At 31.3% G+C, this 19,822-nt stretch overlaps 2 non-coding genes across 2 annotated transcripts; one reads left to right on the forward strand and one right to left on the reverse strand.

Annotated features, from left to right (window-relative positions):
* Positions 1-330: 330 nt before the first annotated feature.
* On the reverse strand, positions 331-403 carry TRNAR-CCU (transfer RNA arginine (anticodon CCU)). The gene has a single exon. It is a non-coding gene; the product is annotated as a tRNA-Arg (tRNA).
* Positions 404-19,537: 19,134 nt separating this feature from the next.
* Positions 19,538-19,609, forward strand: TRNAA-CGC (transfer RNA alanine (anticodon CGC)). Its single transcript has one exon. It is a non-coding gene; the product is annotated as a tRNA-Ala (tRNA).
* The last annotated feature ends 213 nt before the right edge of the window (positions 19,610-19,822 follow it).

The following is a 19,822-nucleotide window of genomic DNA, read 5'->3' on the forward strand; positions in this document are numbered from 1 at the left end:
TAGTCCATACATTTAAACCGAAACAATATATTCACCACTTGAAAACGACGAAATTTAGGTTTAAGGCCTGAGTTTGTCAGTCTGAACTAAAATATACGACCAAATCGGTCCAGAAAAATCAATTAAGACCGAGCCGAAAAGAAATTTGATATTGGACCAAGTCTCAACACTATTATTATGAATATCTTAGATAAAATAAAATAATAACTTTTTTTTTCAGTCAGATTACAAATGATATATTTTGCAATTTCTTTATATGTTCCTCTTAGAATTTGGTAATAAAAAATGAATATGACATCATGAAAACAATCCATGAAAAAAAAATACAATTACCCTCGGGGGGACTCGAACCCCCAATCCCCGGTTTAGGAGACCGATGCCTTATCCATTAGGCCACGAGGGCTGGGTGAAGAACGGGTACCTTAAAAATAATACTTAAATGCTGTACCGAAAGTGATTGAACAATGTAAACACTGTAACTTGATTAAAAGTAAATTGACTTCAATATTCCTATAAAATATTAATATTATTTATTATAGTAACTGTGATTCCTTGGAAGTTATATCTTGTAATTCCCTCTATAAAAAAACAAAATTACAACCTATATTTATAAAATAACATAAGAAATGTTGATTTTATCCATTCAACCTTTGTCAATTCTTCATTTTAAGCTCTCAATCTTATTATTTGATTAATAATAATGTTATTAGGTATAAAAGAACAAAATCATGACTTGTTGCAGGAGACATAAAACATTCTTCACATAAATATATTAAACAAATCTACAATTTGTTCATGTTCATTTTTGCGTAATATATATCTATATCAATTTACCTCAATTTAAACAAGATTTTCCTCTCGTATTTTTCAACCTCAAACCACGAAGAAAAAAGAATATATATGTATTGAAAGGAGAGAGAGAGAAAGAGAGGCTTAGAGCATGTACTAAATATATTTAGTTATTAAAAAATAAAACATATAAAATAAATTGCCTTAAGCACCCATTTTTTTTTCCTTCCTTGCTTTAAATTTGGTATACCAATGTGTACATACTGTACATATACTCCCATCATAAAAAAAAAAGATATACCCCTATATATATATATTTATAAATAATAAAATGAGAGAAATTTTCCCAAGAATTTAATATTATTATAATTTACAAAGTGTAAAAATTAGTGATGGTACAATTAATCGGAAGCGGAGAATTGGGTTTTTTTTTTTCTGGAACCAAGATCCCCAATGGGGGAAAATAATATTCCAATACTTATATATTACTCATATTTAACAATTTATTACTTTTTTAAATTATCCAAAAAATAAAAGGATTTCTGCATTTTACTAGAAAATGGAATATTTGAAATTTCATTTCATTTTTTAATTTTTTTTCCAAAAAAATTAATTATACAAAGCTGACAGGAGAGTATACGAGGGTTGTTTGACCGTACTAAGTCCAAGAAACTGCACTAAGTGCGAGTATCGAAGTTATGTTTAGATAGTAACATCTCTTGGAAGAACACACACCATCCTTCAACCAGATTGGTCTATCTCTTTCTATTTGGGATTTGTTTAAATGGATGAATCGGCCGGAAAGATTATGGAGACTGTCTTTTGGATTTGCAAGGAATAATCCTCATCGACTATCTGGAAAAGTGTAAAACTATTACAGGTGTATATTATTCATCGTTATTGAACTGTTTGAAAACCGAGCAGCAAGAAAAAATACCACGATTTGCTCACGAAAACATCCTTTTCCACAAGGACAATGCACCTACTCACACCTCAGCAGTTGTAGTCGCAAAATTAATAGAAACAGGATTCCAACTCCAGATGCCCAAAACAATAACAATCTCACTCTTCTTTGATCTATGAGCATATCATGGTTTTAAAACTGATTTCTGGAGAAATAACCTCAAGAGGGCGTCTAGAACATTTAGTGTCACTTGTGCCAATATGGTCGCTCCGAAAATTTTGAAATCCTGAGGCGTTTTGCCATTCATAAAGTAATGTTTAATCAACACACGAAAATATTTTTCGTCCATGTTTGGAAAATCACTCCACTTCCTCGATCCAAACGAATGCCAAACAGAAAAAAATATACGGATATGCCTGAAAGTTGGTGTGTGTTCTTCTAAAAGATGCTACTAACTAAACATAACCTCGATACATCTCAGTAGTGCCATCTCTTGGACTTTACACGGACTTTTTGAACGACCCTCCTATTGAAAAATAAATATTTCCCCAACAAATTCGATTGTAATAGCTCGTACATATACGATTTTGTTCATAGCTGAAATTAAATTCAAGGCATTTCCCAACTTCTGTACACTGTATATTTATTTAACTTCAATGGTTGGAGTCATGAAATCGTTGTTGCTTTTTAGTATTCCCATTTATATACAATTAAAAATAGGGAATAAAAGCATTGAACCCACCTCGGATTGTGCTTAAAAGTCACGTTTCTGCAAATTAAAAAAAAAGCAGGACGCCTTTCTATTTTTTGCTCCTTCTTATTTTTGTTTATGCTGTAATGTGTATGTAGAGCTCCGTTCCATAAAGTTATATATACTTTTTTTATTCATTTATCGCATGCATGCATATTTTCCACATCTGGAATGAATAATAATAACAATAATAAACAGACCAAGTAAAAGATTAGTAGTCGCATTAGTGATGGAACAGGCTTTCATTATTATGTGTAAGTCTAATGCTTAAGTTTATCCATAATAGTTTGGGGTTTTTTTAATAGTTTTGTTCTATTCAGCTGTAGAAGGTACATACTGGCATTGAGACTCCTTCCAAAATGGATTTTGTCTCTTCTAGTTCTATCTTTAGGGATTTTTCAAGACAAAATTCACGATCCAAATGACGATTTTATATAGTAAATCAAAATTTAATTGTCTTTCAATCTTGGACGGATTTTTCAGTCTCAAAAACCAGACAGCAAAAAGTGGACTCTTGACCGTCCTGGCCTCCATAAACTCTGTCAGAAAGTGACGTGGGATCGTTGTATATGAGAACAATCCCTGCACCCCCCTTTATGGCCTTTCTGATAGTCTTATCAGCCGCGGAGATGTGGTTGGCGAGGCAATTCATCGATTTGGTGTGGTCTTCCTTTATCTTCTTCTGCAAGCTGCTCAGGAACTTCGAATGCCTCTTTAAATTTTGCCCCACCCCTCCTAATTCCTAAAGAGGTCTTTTCTATCAGTCTACATCTAGGCCACCTTGAAAACCAGGCTCCTAGAGCCCTTCACAATCTTCATAATCCTTGCATCCTCTACTTCAATATTTAGGAGATCTGAAATGCACTGCCTTTTCGCTTTTAGCTCACTCATGATGACGAGATGAAGAAATGTTTATTACAGTTTGGTTTCGCAGAAAAGATGGGTCACTCCGAATATCAAAAGTATTTACTAAATTTTCATATATTCATTATTTAAAAAAGATATTAATTAAGAGAGGACTCCTGATTGATGCAATACATTTAAATTTATATGACATCATTATAAGTCAATCTTCACAACTTTGGAGCACAAAGGACGTCAACAATTCTTTTATAGAATCAGCTTCGACCCAATTTTTAATGAGACCAACTCTTTTTTTAAAGTATCTAATTAGTTTTGTCGTTCACTAAACATAATATTGTACTCAGACCTGTAAAGGATTTTCTTGAACCTGTGCTGTGTCTCTCTCCAAAACTGAGGGTTTTTTTTTTCTATTCGGTCTAACGGTTTTTTTCTTTTTTTTTTTTCAAACCCGAAATTCAAACCGCGGATCAAACTTATTTTCTTTTTTACTTCAAACCCCTATTTTTGACCTGACAGATTGTTTTTTTTATTTATATAAATCGAATTTTACTATGAAATCCGTCCATATCAGAGTTTGATGAGTTAGAATTAGAACGATGTCAGACCGGTCCAGGATTTTCAGACTGAAACTCAACACTTTTACATATATAGTCCTGATAAATTAATTTACTTTTTACCAAATGAATATATATACTGTTCATATACCTACGTTATGTATGGACGGTATAAAACCAAGGAAGTCAGAAGGGAGAGAAAGCATAGTTTTGAGAGACAGAGAGAGAGGGGAAGAAAGAGGAATTTCCCCATTGCGTGTCTTACAAAATATCCCGTCGACATCATTATCATCATCGTTATTTTCATCATCTATGTAAAACATCATTTGACTGAGTGAGGGAAACTTATTGTGTTTTTTTCTTTACTTTCGTGGTATCCCGAGAGTCTAATGAAATGACTTTTTCTCCCTCCTCCTTTCTTCTTTTATGATTATTATGCATAGTATACAATGTATATATATATATATATATTAGGGTGTACCCTAATGGCAAAAGTTGAAAATTTGGTATCGCCGGATATTTTTTATGTTGCATACTATTCCTTTAAACAAGACAAAAACCATCAAACCCCCAAATAATAAATGGTCCTTCATGAACGTGTTTTGATTAGAAAATCGGTATAATATAGAAAAAAATGCAATTTTGAAATTGTTTCTTTAAAATTATCGAATAGAATTCAGTTATTTGAGAACGTGAAAAAAACAAAGAAGTTTTAAAGAAACTAAAAAGTATCACCATGCAATTTGTGGAGAAAGATTCGTGGGATGATCACTCCTGACATATGCTAACATCTTGACTATCAACCTCTAAGTAAGAAGATATACAACTTGGGATATCAAAAATAAGAGATGGAATAAATTTTGGAGTTACTAACCTACTTCAATTATTAATATCCAGGATTGGAACAACGCCACGAAGCCTTTTATCACGGTTGACATTCCTCAAAGTAACTGATTAGTTTGATTGTACAAAAAAATGAAGTTTTGAATAATAAAAATGAAAGAACCATCAAAATATATACGCGTCATATGCGATACCCAGAAAGAATAGTTATTTGTTGAGAGCATGTTTGGAACATAAATACTCATACAATACGGCAAGTTAGAGAAAGATTGTTAAATTATTATTTCACAATATATGTGTTTCATCTATAATACTTAGTAAAATACTTTAACAGGATTCAAATCAATAATTTGAAAGAAACAACGTCAAAATTTCATTTTTTTTTTTCGATATTGTACAGATTTTCAAATCAAAAATCGTCCATGAAGGACCTTTTTTTTTGGAGGCTGTGTTTTTATTTTCTTGTTTAGAGTAAGTTTTTTCAAGGTGGTACACCCTAATATATGTATATACAATGTGACATACATGAAATAAAAATTGTTTGTGTTACCGAATTTTTATTTTTAATATTCATTAAGCATGGAAAGAGACTAAGTTGTAAACTCTACGTACTACATAATACCTTTGTGGTCGCGACGTATCTAGGACTGCCTTAACCCAATGTTATGCCCCTCTTGAAAATATTTGTATGCTCTACTAAGAGGATAAATAACAACAGCAACAAAAATCAGCGCATCAGTGGGCCCCTATGTTTGTAGTAGGATCGTTGAAACGGAAATCTATGCATTTTATTATTCATAAAGAATTATTCGTTTTTCAAATCTTTTTCTAGAAAAATGATTTTGAGAAATAGATGGAAATATTACTTTAAAAAATAACTTCAATAAACGACATATTTTCAAAATAAAAGTCACCTCATATCAGGGAAAATTGAGATGTCATTTGTAAAGTTTGATAAAAATATACACCGCACACCCTCCCTGAAAAAAAATATCATAGCACCGGCCCGGATCCCAAGCTATCCCTTGCACTTAAGTGACCTTAGATGTATCGGTCCCACGTACAGTACCGTACTAAATCTTATGGCCGTATACAAATTAAACATAAACGTCGTCCATTATAATTTTTTTACCAAATGACATCATCATATCAACTACTGATTTCATCCGTCTATACCAATTTGTATCAGATATAAAGTTAATTACAGGGAATGAACCAATTTTATGTCACCTCTTAAGGACCTATAAAACCTACTATGGACATACGTGGTGTAATAACATAAAAACAATCTTTAAAAAAAGTTCAAGAAAAGGAGAAAACCTCTTTATTTTTCGTGCGCGAAAACTACCCTCGAGAAAGTTGCCAGTCGGGAAAATTGCCCGTATTTTGTTCAAACATCATGATGAATGATAACACTTTATAAATAGGACCTCTTAAAATGTAGTTAAAGACTCTCCAACCTTTAGAGGCATTGAAACTTTTTTTTCGTAATTAGAGAGGTTCCTTGGATGCATTGGTTGAAGGTGGCGGTTTTTAGCAATCCCACTTTATCCCATTTTAACTGGCAATTTTTTCGAGGGCAGTTTTCCTAGTACACTTTTTATTTTATTTGGCCAATAATTCATAGACATATTTGAGTCAACTAAAGGCTTTCTATTCAAATAAAATCTATCAATTACACATTCTTCTATTGTGACAATCAATTTAGGCTACTTGAAGCACATTTTGCGCCGTATACCCAAAGGGTCAATAAGAATAACTGATAACTTGATAGAAATTGACGAATATTCTTGTAAGAATATACACAACTATTTAAAGAAAAATCCTTCTAGCTTGTTTTTATATTGACGGGCCACATATAATCTCCTCTTTGCAAAAAGTTAATTGTGGAGCATCTCATATATTACAATATGAGTAGCAGCTACCTACATAATGAGCGCAAGAAGAAGGCAGGATTATGTTGTATGTATAAATATGTAAAGGCGGTCATCATCTCTCATGTAAATGAGAGATGCTGCGGTGAGCTGCTCATTGAAAGAGCCAACCCAATCTCTGCGTGTTTTTTTTTCTCGCTTTTTTTTCTTTCTTTCTTGAAGAATATGGGAGATGAATAAGAATAAAGGGAGAGAGAGATAAATTGAAGAAAAACAGAAATCTCGGCGCTTTAAATAAACGAATGAATTAAGAAAAGAAATAATGCGGCGTTTACGCACATCTATCCATGTAAAATGGTACAAAATATACAGATGAACACGCACCAAAAAAGATTTATGTCCAACAATGCAATAATAATAATAATAATAATCATTACCTTATCATAAAAATTATGTGATAATATCATATATAAAAACAAAAACAGATGGTTACCTACCTAGGAACTAAGGAACGACACAAGGAAACCAATGGTTGAGACAGGTGTACATATACACATTCATCCATCTAAATATTATACATATATATAATATTAATATGGCGACGATTGCTTTTACTTAGTCACTTTTTTTTCTTCTTCAATGTATTTTTTGCATGGTATTGCAAATGATGCAAAAGTTAATGAAGCCAAAAGAAGAAGAAAAACAACCTCCCTTTGTGGTTATTTACAAATGAGAAATTCCATGTAGATTGTGTCAGAAGGTTGAATTAGTGTTGTGAGGATTTGAATTCATTGAGTAAATTATAAAGAAGGAAAAAAGAAGATGAAAAAAAAAAATGATTGATTGACACCACTCCATAATTTTAAAAGCCGTTTTCACCTCTACAAATTCTTATTTTCTCCCATTTTTATGGCAAACTTTTGAAGAAAAAGTTGATAATACAAAAAATGTATACACATTTTATTCAATTTGTACAGCCTCCTTTCTGAATGATGGCTTCAATACGTTGACGAACAGAAGCACAGATGGCCTTGACGAAGTCCGAGGATAAGTTGTTTCACTCCTCCATGATCCCGCCTTCATGGCATCCACATTCGGCTGAGAAGTATTGTTCGTCTTGCCCCCCAAGACGCACCAAAGAGTGAAGTCCAGGGGGTTCACATCGGTTGTGGACGAAGGCTAGAAGTCTGCAGGTCAGAAGGGAGCCATGTTCTCCCTGCAGAAATGTTGCACCTTCTTGGACGTGTGTGTGCCGGGGCACTGTCTTGGGTAAACACATATTTGTCCCTGGGGAACGTGCTTTTCAACCATGGCAAGACATGGTACCTGAGATTCTTTCTCGTTGGTCTAGCAAGAGTAGGGATGGAACTTGCTGCCGTCAGACCACGACGGCGGGTACCATGACCTGATGTTGGATGTTTGGTTCTGAAGGTTCCTTCGATCTGTGATCTTGATGGATCCAAGAAGCAATCTTTTTTTTTTTGGAACAGCGTCCACTGTGAAGATCTTCTTGCTTAGTGCGCAGAGGAGATTGCGCACACTCTACTGTTTTGCTTGTTCCTCGGTCATTTTTGATCTCACAAAAACAAGACAAAACATCCAATTATAGATTTTTGTCAGTTCTTTCAAATGGGCCCAAGTACGAAATTGTCAGACTGTTAGAACTGAGACTAGATGAAGATGATTCTAATTTTTGAGTCCTCAGAGTCTAGGAGCACTAATATTTTTCAGGATACCAACTTATACTTATTTTTAAAAATGTATCCCATATCGAGGATTAGGGATTTATAAAATAACGTAAAAATACTGCTCAGCTTACCAACAACAAAAAATTCACACGTTAAAAATGCTTAGGATTTACAACCTTACATGCTGTGCTTCCTAATGTACTTATATTACAAAATGAAAGAGTTTCTCTATCTCTGGCTCTCGGAATGGAATTTTAATTCGATGAATGAAAAAATTAAAGACCGAGTTGACATTCCATCATGGGTTGACTACTCATGGCGATTGATTCAAACAATGCCTTTCATTATTTCAGACTCATTAGATTCGTTTTTGTTTCCCTTTCTTCTCTCACGTAACTCAACGTATGTATGTTATAGTGGTGAACTATCACGTTTTTCTATCTCTCTTATTGATTTGATTTAATTATAAAATATGTAAATTGAGAGCCACTATTTTCTCCGCATATTAAGTACATTAGAGTTGTTTTTAAATAATTTTTCAAAGATGAAAGTTCATTTATTTTATATGTTACAAAATGTCGATTTACGGTGCGAAACAAACTTGCAAGCTGCGTGCGCAAAAGTCCAACAATGTCTTCGTCATATCCTTAAAACTACTGCATTTTCATTAATGAAATGAGAAAAATCAATTTCACGTCATTTATATTTAATATAGATAAAATTTTAATCTTTCACGCAATATAATTTTTTTTTCAATACGATGCTTTGTTTTATCGCATCATTTGCTGGAAAATAGTTCATCTTAAAATGGATTTTAAAATTACAGTTAAAATGTATGGATTTAATAAAATCTATAATGGATGGTTAAACATTTATTTATCTAGTGGTTTAAAAAGTTTTGCAATTATTTGTAAATGCGAAGTACCTAAACATTAATTCGACAACAGCCCCTTCTACTTTTATTATTGCGCGATATGAAAGTATATTGTCTTAGTATTATAATTTTTTCGTTTCAATTGCAGGTTTTTAAAATTAATAACTTTTGCATCATACTATACTGAGTAATTTCTGAAAATTATATTAAATTCTCTTGATGTTTAAAAAAATTGTGTTATTTTATTAAATATCTTATTGGATTACAAATATTGTTGTAGGTTGTAACAGTAACGGTAGGACAAAAAGAGATGAAATTCCGATGATAAATTGTTCATAACTCCTTTAATATTGAAGTTAGAGACATTATTTTGTTATCAAAATCTCGTTCATCTTTTTACTTTTTTAAAAGGAAAATATTGAATTTGATTTTTTTTAAACATACCTAATTCATTTATAAAATAACATAGATACCTATATTAAGTAAACATTCATGGACTGAATATTTGTATTTCATTAACGCGAGTAGCACATATTATGGTTGTTAATGACATATGATATGAACAATAAGAGGGTTTTAGTAGCTATTATCCCTTATTTTCTTGGGCAGAGGCACTCCAACAACAAAAAAGTTTAGCCGTTGTGGAGGAAAGCATATACTATGCTAGGTGGATATGAAATATGATATATTAATAAAAATGGGCAATTTTTCATTTTGAATTTTTTTTTAAAGTTTGAATTGTATGATTTGCCTATTATGTACAAGTTGTAACTTCAAAAAGTTCAGGCTTAACAGTATTTGAAATGAGGTTAATACAATAATTGAATATGCATGATCAGTATATTAATGCTATAATTCCTGACTATTTTAATACAAATTACCAACAAATAGGTATTCTGTGGGACATATTAAAGTACAAATGCCCAGATTTAAAATACTCATAAATGAATAGTAATTTCAGTAGACTTCAAAAATCTACTACTATTCACAAAAAATTATTATTTTTTGAAAAAAATTTTAAATATTAAATTTTCTTTAAAAACATTTTGAATATAATTTTTTTTTTAATTCAAAAATTAATAGACTCTCACAGAAAATTAAATTAAAAAAATTTCAATTTTTTTTTTTTTTTTTGTCAAAAAAAAGTATTGTGGATATTTGAAAGGTTCTTTGATGCTCAGGGAAGCGGTGGTGGAAGAATTTAACCTGCCTCTGACCCAGAATAACTTCCTCATCTCTTGAAAGAAAACTGCCTATATAAGGCCTATATGTTAGTATCCTCATACTTATAAAACCAACATGAGAATAATTCTTCAAATTTTATGGCCTTTATTTTTTGTTTTATTGTAAACAGAAGAGCTTTTAATTAATTTTAATTTCTTAATGTACTGGGCAACGCTGGGTAAACCTATTCTAGCTAATCATCTTTATAAAACTCATAAATCAGGGAGATTTATAGATTGAGACCGAAAAAATTTGATCAATGATTTGAACACGATTAAATGACCACTATCTGGATCGAAATATTGCTAGAAATCAATCCATAAAAAATCCATTAAGATCGAAGCGGAAAAAAATCGGTCTTGGACCAAGCCTCAACACTAACATAGAAGAAATGGATGCTATTATAATATTACGATGTATTTATTTATGAAAAGTAACAACTACCTTCCTATTTCCGCTCAGTGATTCGGTCAAGACATGATCTTGATGATGAATGAACAGGTGATTTGCTATTTATTATTTTTATTTTTGTGACTATGCTTGGTAAATGGCTTCTACAATATAGATATAATATTATGTATGTAATTTGTAAAATCCGTTTAAAGAGAAGGAAACTGTTGTTTTTGTACAAAAAAAGTTAATGGTTGCTATTTTGTATAAAGTAATCACCTGGAAGAGAGACTACATTTGATGATGGAGAATGTATTGTACATATATAGAGTTTTTGACAAGAAACAAATTGTGGCATGATCATTATTTGGTTAGGAATGACGATTTGTTCAAGAAACCCAAATTACAAGGAATACCCCTAATCAACTATCTTGAAAAGGGTCAAACTATTACAGGTGCATATTAGGTATCGTTATTGGACCGTTTGAGAACCGAGCTGCAAGAAAAACGACCGCGATTGGCCGTCAAAAAAGCCATTTTCCATCACGACAATGCACCAGCTCACATCTCAGCAGTTGTGGCCGCAAAATTAATGGAAATAGGTTTCCAACTCGAGATACCCACAGAACTAGCAATCTCACGCGCCTTCATTATTGTGTCATCCATAATTATATTATAGGTTTTATCACTGATTTATGTAGTAATAAACTCAACAGTGCGTCTAGAACGTTCACCGTCACTTGTACCCATATGACCGCTCTGATAATTTTGAAACCCACTTATAAACTGTTCTAATCAAAAGAGCAGAATCCCCATAATGTTTATCAACCTTCTTTTTAGCCTCCTGAGACGTTTTACCTTAAATGAAGTAATGTTTAATCAACACACGAAATTTTTTCTCGTCCATTCTTTTCAAATCATTCCACTTCCTCAATTTAAATGAATGCAAATCAAAAAGAAATAGACTGATCCGACGGTAAGTTGGTCTTCCAAGAGATGCTACAAACTAAACATAACCTCGATACGCGCCTTTAGTGCCATCTCTCAGACTTTGAACGGACTTTTCACAGGACCCTTGTACATACAGCCCTCTATTTCATCGACATATTTGAATCAATTATACATAGGTGTTGCATTCAAATTAGTGGGACATATATTGGTCCGATATGACCCCTTTCAAATAAATAAAATATGTCATTGTATCATTATATTTTTGTGACTATTCATTTTAGCTACTTCAAGTTCAATTGACGGCACACCCAGAGGGTTCATAAGAATAGTTTGTCTATAGAAATTGATGAATATTCGTACAAGGATACAAATGTTATCCACACTCAATTTGGAGAAAAATGATTCTAGCTGGTTTTTATGTTGACATACCTTATATTAAGATATTTTGACGAGAAACAATTTGTATCATTATTCGGTTAAGAAGGATGATCCGTTCAAGAAATCCAAATTAAGAAGGGAGGTTCTACGGAGGGATCAGTAGATAATATGTAATTATTGTTCAAGAATAACAGAAAAATAAGTAAGTGAAAAAGAAATCAGGAAAACGGAGTTTTATCTATATATACAACTTGATACACTTAATATACCTATATATATATATATGTAGAAGAGGTGTGTAAGTCATAAAATAAAAATTAACGGTTTTTACGTGTGTCTGTATGTCCGTACAACATGCTTTTCCCCTCTACATACGGCTATAGGTGGCTTATTATATATTTGGTCTACTATATGTTCTGTAGGGCTCAATGCAATTTCTTTTTATTCTTTCTCCTCTTGTATCACAGAAAGAAAGAAAGAACAATACGAGAAGAAGAAAATAAAAATGGCGATGACGACTCCCTATCTTTTATTTATATTATTATTTATTTTCTGTTTAAGTGGGAAAAAAACACATTTTATTTGTAAAGAAAAAGGAATTTGACAAATTCTTATTGAATATATGTACATATATATTGTTCTTAAAATGTGTGGCACAAGTGTTTTTGTTTTATTTTCTGTATTTTCATTCCAAGGTTTTCTTTTTTGAAGGTGTATCTAGTAGTGTTGGGTTCTGGTCTGAAAATCAGAGACCGCTATGATGAGACCCTTGACCCTGAAGGACTAAACTAATCCAGTCTAATTTTGCTCTGGATTGACCTCAAAGAAAAATTTGCTCTAGATTGGTTTCGTTTAGAATTGGGTCAAGACAATTCTATAAACGTTCTTCAGTTGTGTTTCAAAATTGTGAAGATGGACCTACAATGACATTTAGTTGTATAAATTATATTTGGTCAACTTATAGATTAGCTCGTTCTTCAAAAAGAAAGAGAAAAAAGGCCAAAAGTCATATGATAGTTAGCCAAATAGGCAATCATACCAACAGTCATCTTTATCTCATATAGATGACTATCAGCCTCAATTAAAACTTTCTTCACCATTTTTAAAATGAATTATATATTAACAAAATCTACATAGTATTTTATTCGAAACTGTATGAATTTTATATAATATTGCTTAGTAATATTTATTAAAAGATTAGTTATACATTTGTATTTGTGTATCATAGCCATAATTTCTTCATAGGAATAATAAAATGGCCAATGTATACATATATAGTATAAACGACGAGAGATCAACAAGAAATCGTATTCCTGTTTCTTCGGAAACGGAGCAACCGTATAGAATAACTTATTACTTTGTGTATTTAAAAAAAAAGAATAAATTATGGAATAGCCATGACGTATCAAGGAAGTGGAGGGAATCGACAGCTGACTACAAAATACATAGGGATTTTTTTGTTAGCGAGGTAACGCCATGTAAAGGAAGGAGAAAAAATCAGGTCATAGATTGAGACTGGAAAAGATTGGCCAATATATTGAGACCAAAAAAATTGTCCAGGGTTTGAAACCGATTACATTTTGGTTTACGGTCTGATATAGAGGTCTGAAATCGGCTTACAGAAAATAACTCAAAGTCAATGGGATTTTTTTCTTTAATTTAATAGGTCCCAAAGATAAATTCGGCCTAGATCTGCGTTACAGCAAAATCGCTCTAATGTAATATTTACTCTAGATTGATTCTATAGATGAATTGTTCATGACGTCATGAAACCAGTAATAAATCTGAATAGTGGAGAAAATTGGTGCGTAGACTGAGACATAAGAGATCGGTTCACTATCTGCAAATGATTAAATTTCTGAGATTTTGAGATCTTGTCCTGGACCAAAATATTGGTTCAAATCAGTTAAATAAGTCATGAAAGCCAAATTGGAAAAAAAAATAGTTTAGAACGATTTTCAACACTAGTAGGCGTACGATAGAAATTATATTTCTATAAGTGTTGCTAAGGGGCGTCCGTAGAGGATAGGTTGTAGGGGCTTAAGCCTCCACGGGAATTGAAGAATATTTGATTTTTAATAGAAATGTTTTTGGTCAAGATGAAAAAATTTAATGCAAAACTAGGAGTACATGTTTTTTTAAAGATTTATGATCCAAAAATAAGGTCATTCGGTCAAAGAGCAAAAAATTCAACATTTTAGCTATGGCTTTTTGAAATTGTTTTCCATAAAAATTAATAAATAAAATTTTTTACTAATATAATTTAATTTTTCAAAGTTTTTTTCCAAAAACTTTTTAATTTTCTCTGAATAATTATGAATTTTTGAAATGAAACAAAAAAAAAAAAATATTTGAAATTTAATTGATAATTTTTTTTTGGTAAACAGCGGTGGATTTTTGATTTTCTTTCAAAGATAAAGCTCCCCTTAAAGTATAATCCTATGGACGCCCTTGGATGATGATGATTATATCAGAGGCGGAGTTGGTTCGTGGGAGGTAGTATACTTAGTCTGGAGAATATCAAATGAAATGGGCATAAAAATTTTAATTAGGGTTCATTTCATTCCTTTTTTGATGTGTCATATGCCTTAGTATACATGTGTATATGATATGAGGATGCTTTTAGACATTTCTCACAGGGGGTTTCTCCCTCTGCATTTCCTTTCCTTTCGAACGTACATGTTTTTTTTATTTATTACTACAACCATACACTGGTTTTCCGGCAAAAAAAAAAGAGTAGACAATTATGGATTTACGTTTCATATGATTATTACTACATGTTCTCTTCAAGAGTTTGAGAGGGGTGATAGGGACGATGCTATGGATGCGATGGTCGATGCTACAACATACATTCTCCTAGTTCCTACTCTAATGATTAATACGAAGAGGAATTCACCTGTCCGTTACAAAACTCCCTCCTTTACTTCACTTACTTACTTCCTCATTCACAACACACCCCTTTACGACTTGGTTGATTATGATTATCATCATGTTGATAACAAGAGCAATATTTATATTAATAAATATATAATCAATACTTCCTCCAATCCTGCTATGGAGAGTTTTCATGTGACGTCATATATTATAATGAAAATCCTTTTTATCATTAATACTAAGAGCGTTAAAAAGACTTGCTGTCGATCAAAAATCTATCACTTTATTGCCTCTGGTCTCCAAAAGCGGTAGGTTGAAGGAGTTGGAGGTCCCAAAAATTTATGAATTTTCGTTTCTTATTAGAAAATTTAATATTTAAATTTTTATTACAAAAAATTTAATTTTCTGTCAATAGCTATGGATTTTGAAATTTTTTTCAAAAAAATTAATTTTCTTTGAATAGCTTGTATTTTTTGAAAAAAAAATTGGGAATTTAAAAACAAAAAGTTCAAAAAAGTTTAATATTTGAAATTTTTGTCCAAAAAATTTTATTTTTTGTGAATATCTATGATTTTTTGAAATTTTTTGTGAATAAAGTAGGATTTCAAAAAAAAAAAAAAATTCAAAAAAGTTTAATATTATAATTTTTTTTTTAAAGATGTCGATTTTTAAAATTTTTTTTTCTAAAAACTTCTAAACTCCAAATTCCTTCTCCCCCTCAAAAAAAAAAAATATATATATATAATCATGCGAACCCCCTTGTTTTATTACATTTCTGACCCTAAATTTATGTTTAGCTAACTGAAACTAAAAAAAAAAAAATATTTTAAGTCATACTTATGCCTTAATACCATTAAATTATAATGTAGACACCGGATAATGTAGGAACATTATCTCGTGTCAGCAGTCAGTCTATTGTGCACAGATACCTTTTTACTAAGGGCATGTGTGGGAAACTTTATTGATTAATTTTCCACCACTCATTTGTCCATCTCAAACCTTCGTTCAGCATTAATTTTTCTCATTTTCACCTTAATTGAGGCTTTCCCTGCAAATAATGTAAATTAAGCCCCACAAAAAAAATTTCAAAGAAATAAAAACTGCTTTAATATTCGGAATTATTATTGAAGCTGTTGCAAGGCAATTTTTCCAAATGCAAGCTTTCCTATACCCTATGCAACAACATGCATTACATTTACAAAACTTATTCCCCAAAAATAACAATATCTTCACCCACCCCAAGGGTTTAGAAAATGTTTGTTCACCTTGGGTTTGTGTTAAATTTAGTTTTTGAGCATTTTTTATTATAAATTATTTTATTACGATATTTTATAAAATTATACAACTCAAGTTATAAATTCATGTTGTAATTTTTGCATCTTGACAAATATATTTTATAATTTTTTTTCATAACTTAGAAAAGTAATAAATAGTTAAATAAATACCAGTAATAAATAATAATACATAAGAATTGGAATCGGAAATTTAACATTATTTTTCGATGCCGATTCCATTTCCAGAAAAAGTACCCGATTCTCCGATTATTCGATTGATTCCCATCAATAATCACATTGTTACATAATCAGATTTCCATGTTGTTGATAAAAATTAGCTATTACAATGGACAGAATAAGTTATTTCCCCTTACTTTTCTTGTCTCTAATCGATAAAAAAAGTACAATTTTGAAGAGATTTTCAAGGCATATTACTTTGAATACATTCAAACATCACTATTTATCATAGACATAAATCAGTATTCATTGCAGGTGTTAAGTTTTTTTGCACAGTAAAAATATCAATTTTGAGTCCCTTCCTTCAGTTATATTACAATTGATGAGGTTAGTGAAAACGGTCTATAAGATACATTTTCACTGACGTACAAAATTTGCAACATTATGAATGACGGCATGATCTTAGGACCAATCATCTAATGGACACATTTCCCCAAAACGTCTTGATGAAACTTCATCAAATGCCTTTCAAAACTTAAAAAAGACACCTGCATTGAATATTACTTAATGCTGAATATAAACAGTAATATTAGTTTTATTAAATCATAGATGGTAATTATGCCGAATAAATGGTTAATTTAATTACAGTTAATTAAATATCTTTTTAGATTTTTTTATGTATAGATCATTAATTATAATTAATGAGCATTATTTTCTTTACATGCTGTTTTAAATACGTGTTTAAAGTTGTACAAATCGATTTAATCAATACTGCATGTACTAAAAAACAGTGGAAAAAATAAGTATGTGATCCCTCACAAAAAAAAAAAATAACACTTTATAATTTTAATGATAGTTTTATTTTAATAGTGGAGGATGAAGAATTCTGAGTATACCGTGGAGCTGGAAACATGAAGGTTTAAGGAAACTTAAAATATCAAGAAGCAAGATTGTGCCAATATCGTTCTAGCGGTTCTGCTTCTTGAAATGCTAGAATTGGAATTGACAAAGATGAACGGAGATCGAAATTTCTTGTCTTTAGATCTCGATTCGTGTACTTATTTCTGTTTGTTGTATTTTTTGGTATATTGATAGCCTTTTAATATAATTGCAAAGTATTCCAATGATTTCTTTACGTCGTCAGGATGATACAGTTGTATCTGAGTTCCAAATCAGGTAAGGGCTTGTTAAGGATATAAAAAAGTGGTTTTAGGGAACAGACGGTGTACATAAAAGAGGGAAGGGGTGGGGTAATTTATGGATCCATATTCGCTATTAAGCTTGTCGGAGCCCTATAATATGATAAGGCAGGGTTTTCCATGCCAAGGCCCCCTTACACTAATATATTTTTAACTGAGTCCCCCTTTATACAAAACATGTTAAAAATATCAATTTTGAGCCCACATCTTCTTCAATTATAATGCAATTTATGAGATCAGTGATAACGGTCTATAGCATACATTTTCACTAACGTACAAAATTGCATCATTATGAATGACAGCATGATCTTAGGGCCAATCATATTTGATATTTCTATTATAACTAATCTTTTTAACTGAGGCCCCATTTATACAAAAAATGTGTACCATATATGTGTATATATCTAATATCATTTCATGGGCAGGGATTTTCTAGCAAGCCCCTTGTTTTAAGTGCATGTTATTAAACTGAGCATGTATAAAAAGACTGGAACCGAGGCCAGGGGCCATAGAACCGCCGAACCTGAGGCAGGCCAACAAGGGATGTATTTTTGATCAACTGTAAGATGCCCTTGTATTTGTTGGCCTCATTTTGATATCCAAATACGTGGCAATTGATAATGATGACGTCACATGAAAACGCTCTAACTATATAATATATAGTTTCTTCGTCTCAAAGAACCACACACGCCATTATAATATATATGATCAGTATTGCCATTATGATATATTATGATACTATTATTATTTATGTAGTTATATTTTTTTTTAAATCTGGCACGTGGTCCTTGGTTAAGAAAAAAAATAAAATATTGCTTCACGTAGTAAGTATTAAATGACTTTTAATAGAACGCGTGTACTCCATGCGGTTTCTCTCTTTCTCTCTCTTATTACAAGCATATATTAATAGTCAAAGATACATACAATATATACTAAATACGTTTTCCTTGTATTGTAAAACATAGGTTAGAGCAATTTCAACAGTATTCAGTAGTGATTGGAGTTGCAAATATCTGTTTATTAAATAATAATATATTATCTACTTATATGGATAAAAGCAGGGTACCCCCCCCACCCCCCACCCCAAAAAAAGAAGGATTTTTGCTTTTTAATAGAAAAATGTAAAGAGTTCTGGATTGTAAATTTTTTGAAATTTATTTTGAGCAGCTGTGGATTTTTGAAAAAATTTCCATACAAATTATTTTTTTGAGAATAGCTCTGGATTTTCAAGTATTTTTTCAAAAAGATGGAAAATTTTAATTTTTTTTTTTAAATTTAATTTTTCATATTTTTTTCATTAAAATTTTAGTTTTTGGATTTTTTTTTTCCCAAAAAAATCCAAAAACCAAGCCCCTTCCCACAAAAAAATATATAACATTTTGCAAGTAGAGTTGTGCTTCGTCAACACAAAAGCACGCTAGAATATTTTTTCCGCAAAATTCAGTGTGGATTGCATTTGATTTCTTCTACTACGAATTAAAATTAATTTATATCAACAAATTCTTCTTATTAAACATTGTGAGTGTGTTGCAAATTCTTCTTAAAATAGTCAAAATTAATAGTCACTATAAAAGAATAAGAAATTTATCAATTTTATTTTATAGGAATATATCAGAGCCAATATAAGTCTCTTAAATCGAACCAAGGTTTGTAACTATAGTTAAAAACATAGGTTTACGACACTCATCCGACCAATTTAAATACAAAATCTATAAAATATTAGTTTATATCTACATAATATGTGAAGTCAAATAATAAATTGGGATTTCCTCCTGCTTTGATTTTGTTCATGATGGTCTTTATGTTGACACACCACAAATGTAGTTTGTACTTATAATACTAAAGTTTCAAAAATAAAAATTAGTTGTAAATTATGTAAATAGTATTTTTAAATTTATATTTTATATTTCTTCTCATATTTAAATATATGGGGGTGTAACTCAGTGGTAGAGTGTCCGCTTCGCATGCGGAAAGCCGCGGGTTCAAACCCCGTCACCTCCAAATTTTTTAAATCCTTTTTTTAAGGAACACGTTTTAGAGGGTCTATTCATAGGGTACATGATGACCCATGTACCTCAAAAAGGCCCTAATTAATGATATAAAGTGTTTAAGGATAACAATAGCGTAATATCTATATAAAAACTCTTCTTAAACCAATTAAGGTTAATGACTAACAAAATGTTATTTTGTTATTTTTGTAGTAGTTACGTTATT

Source organism: Lepeophtheirus salmonis, chromosome 5 (assembly GCF_016086655.4).
Source record: "Lepeophtheirus salmonis chromosome 5, UVic_Lsal_1.4, whole genome shotgun sequence".
Classification (NCBI taxonomy): Eukaryota; Metazoa; Arthropoda; class Copepoda; order Siphonostomatoida; family Caligidae; genus Lepeophtheirus; species Lepeophtheirus salmonis.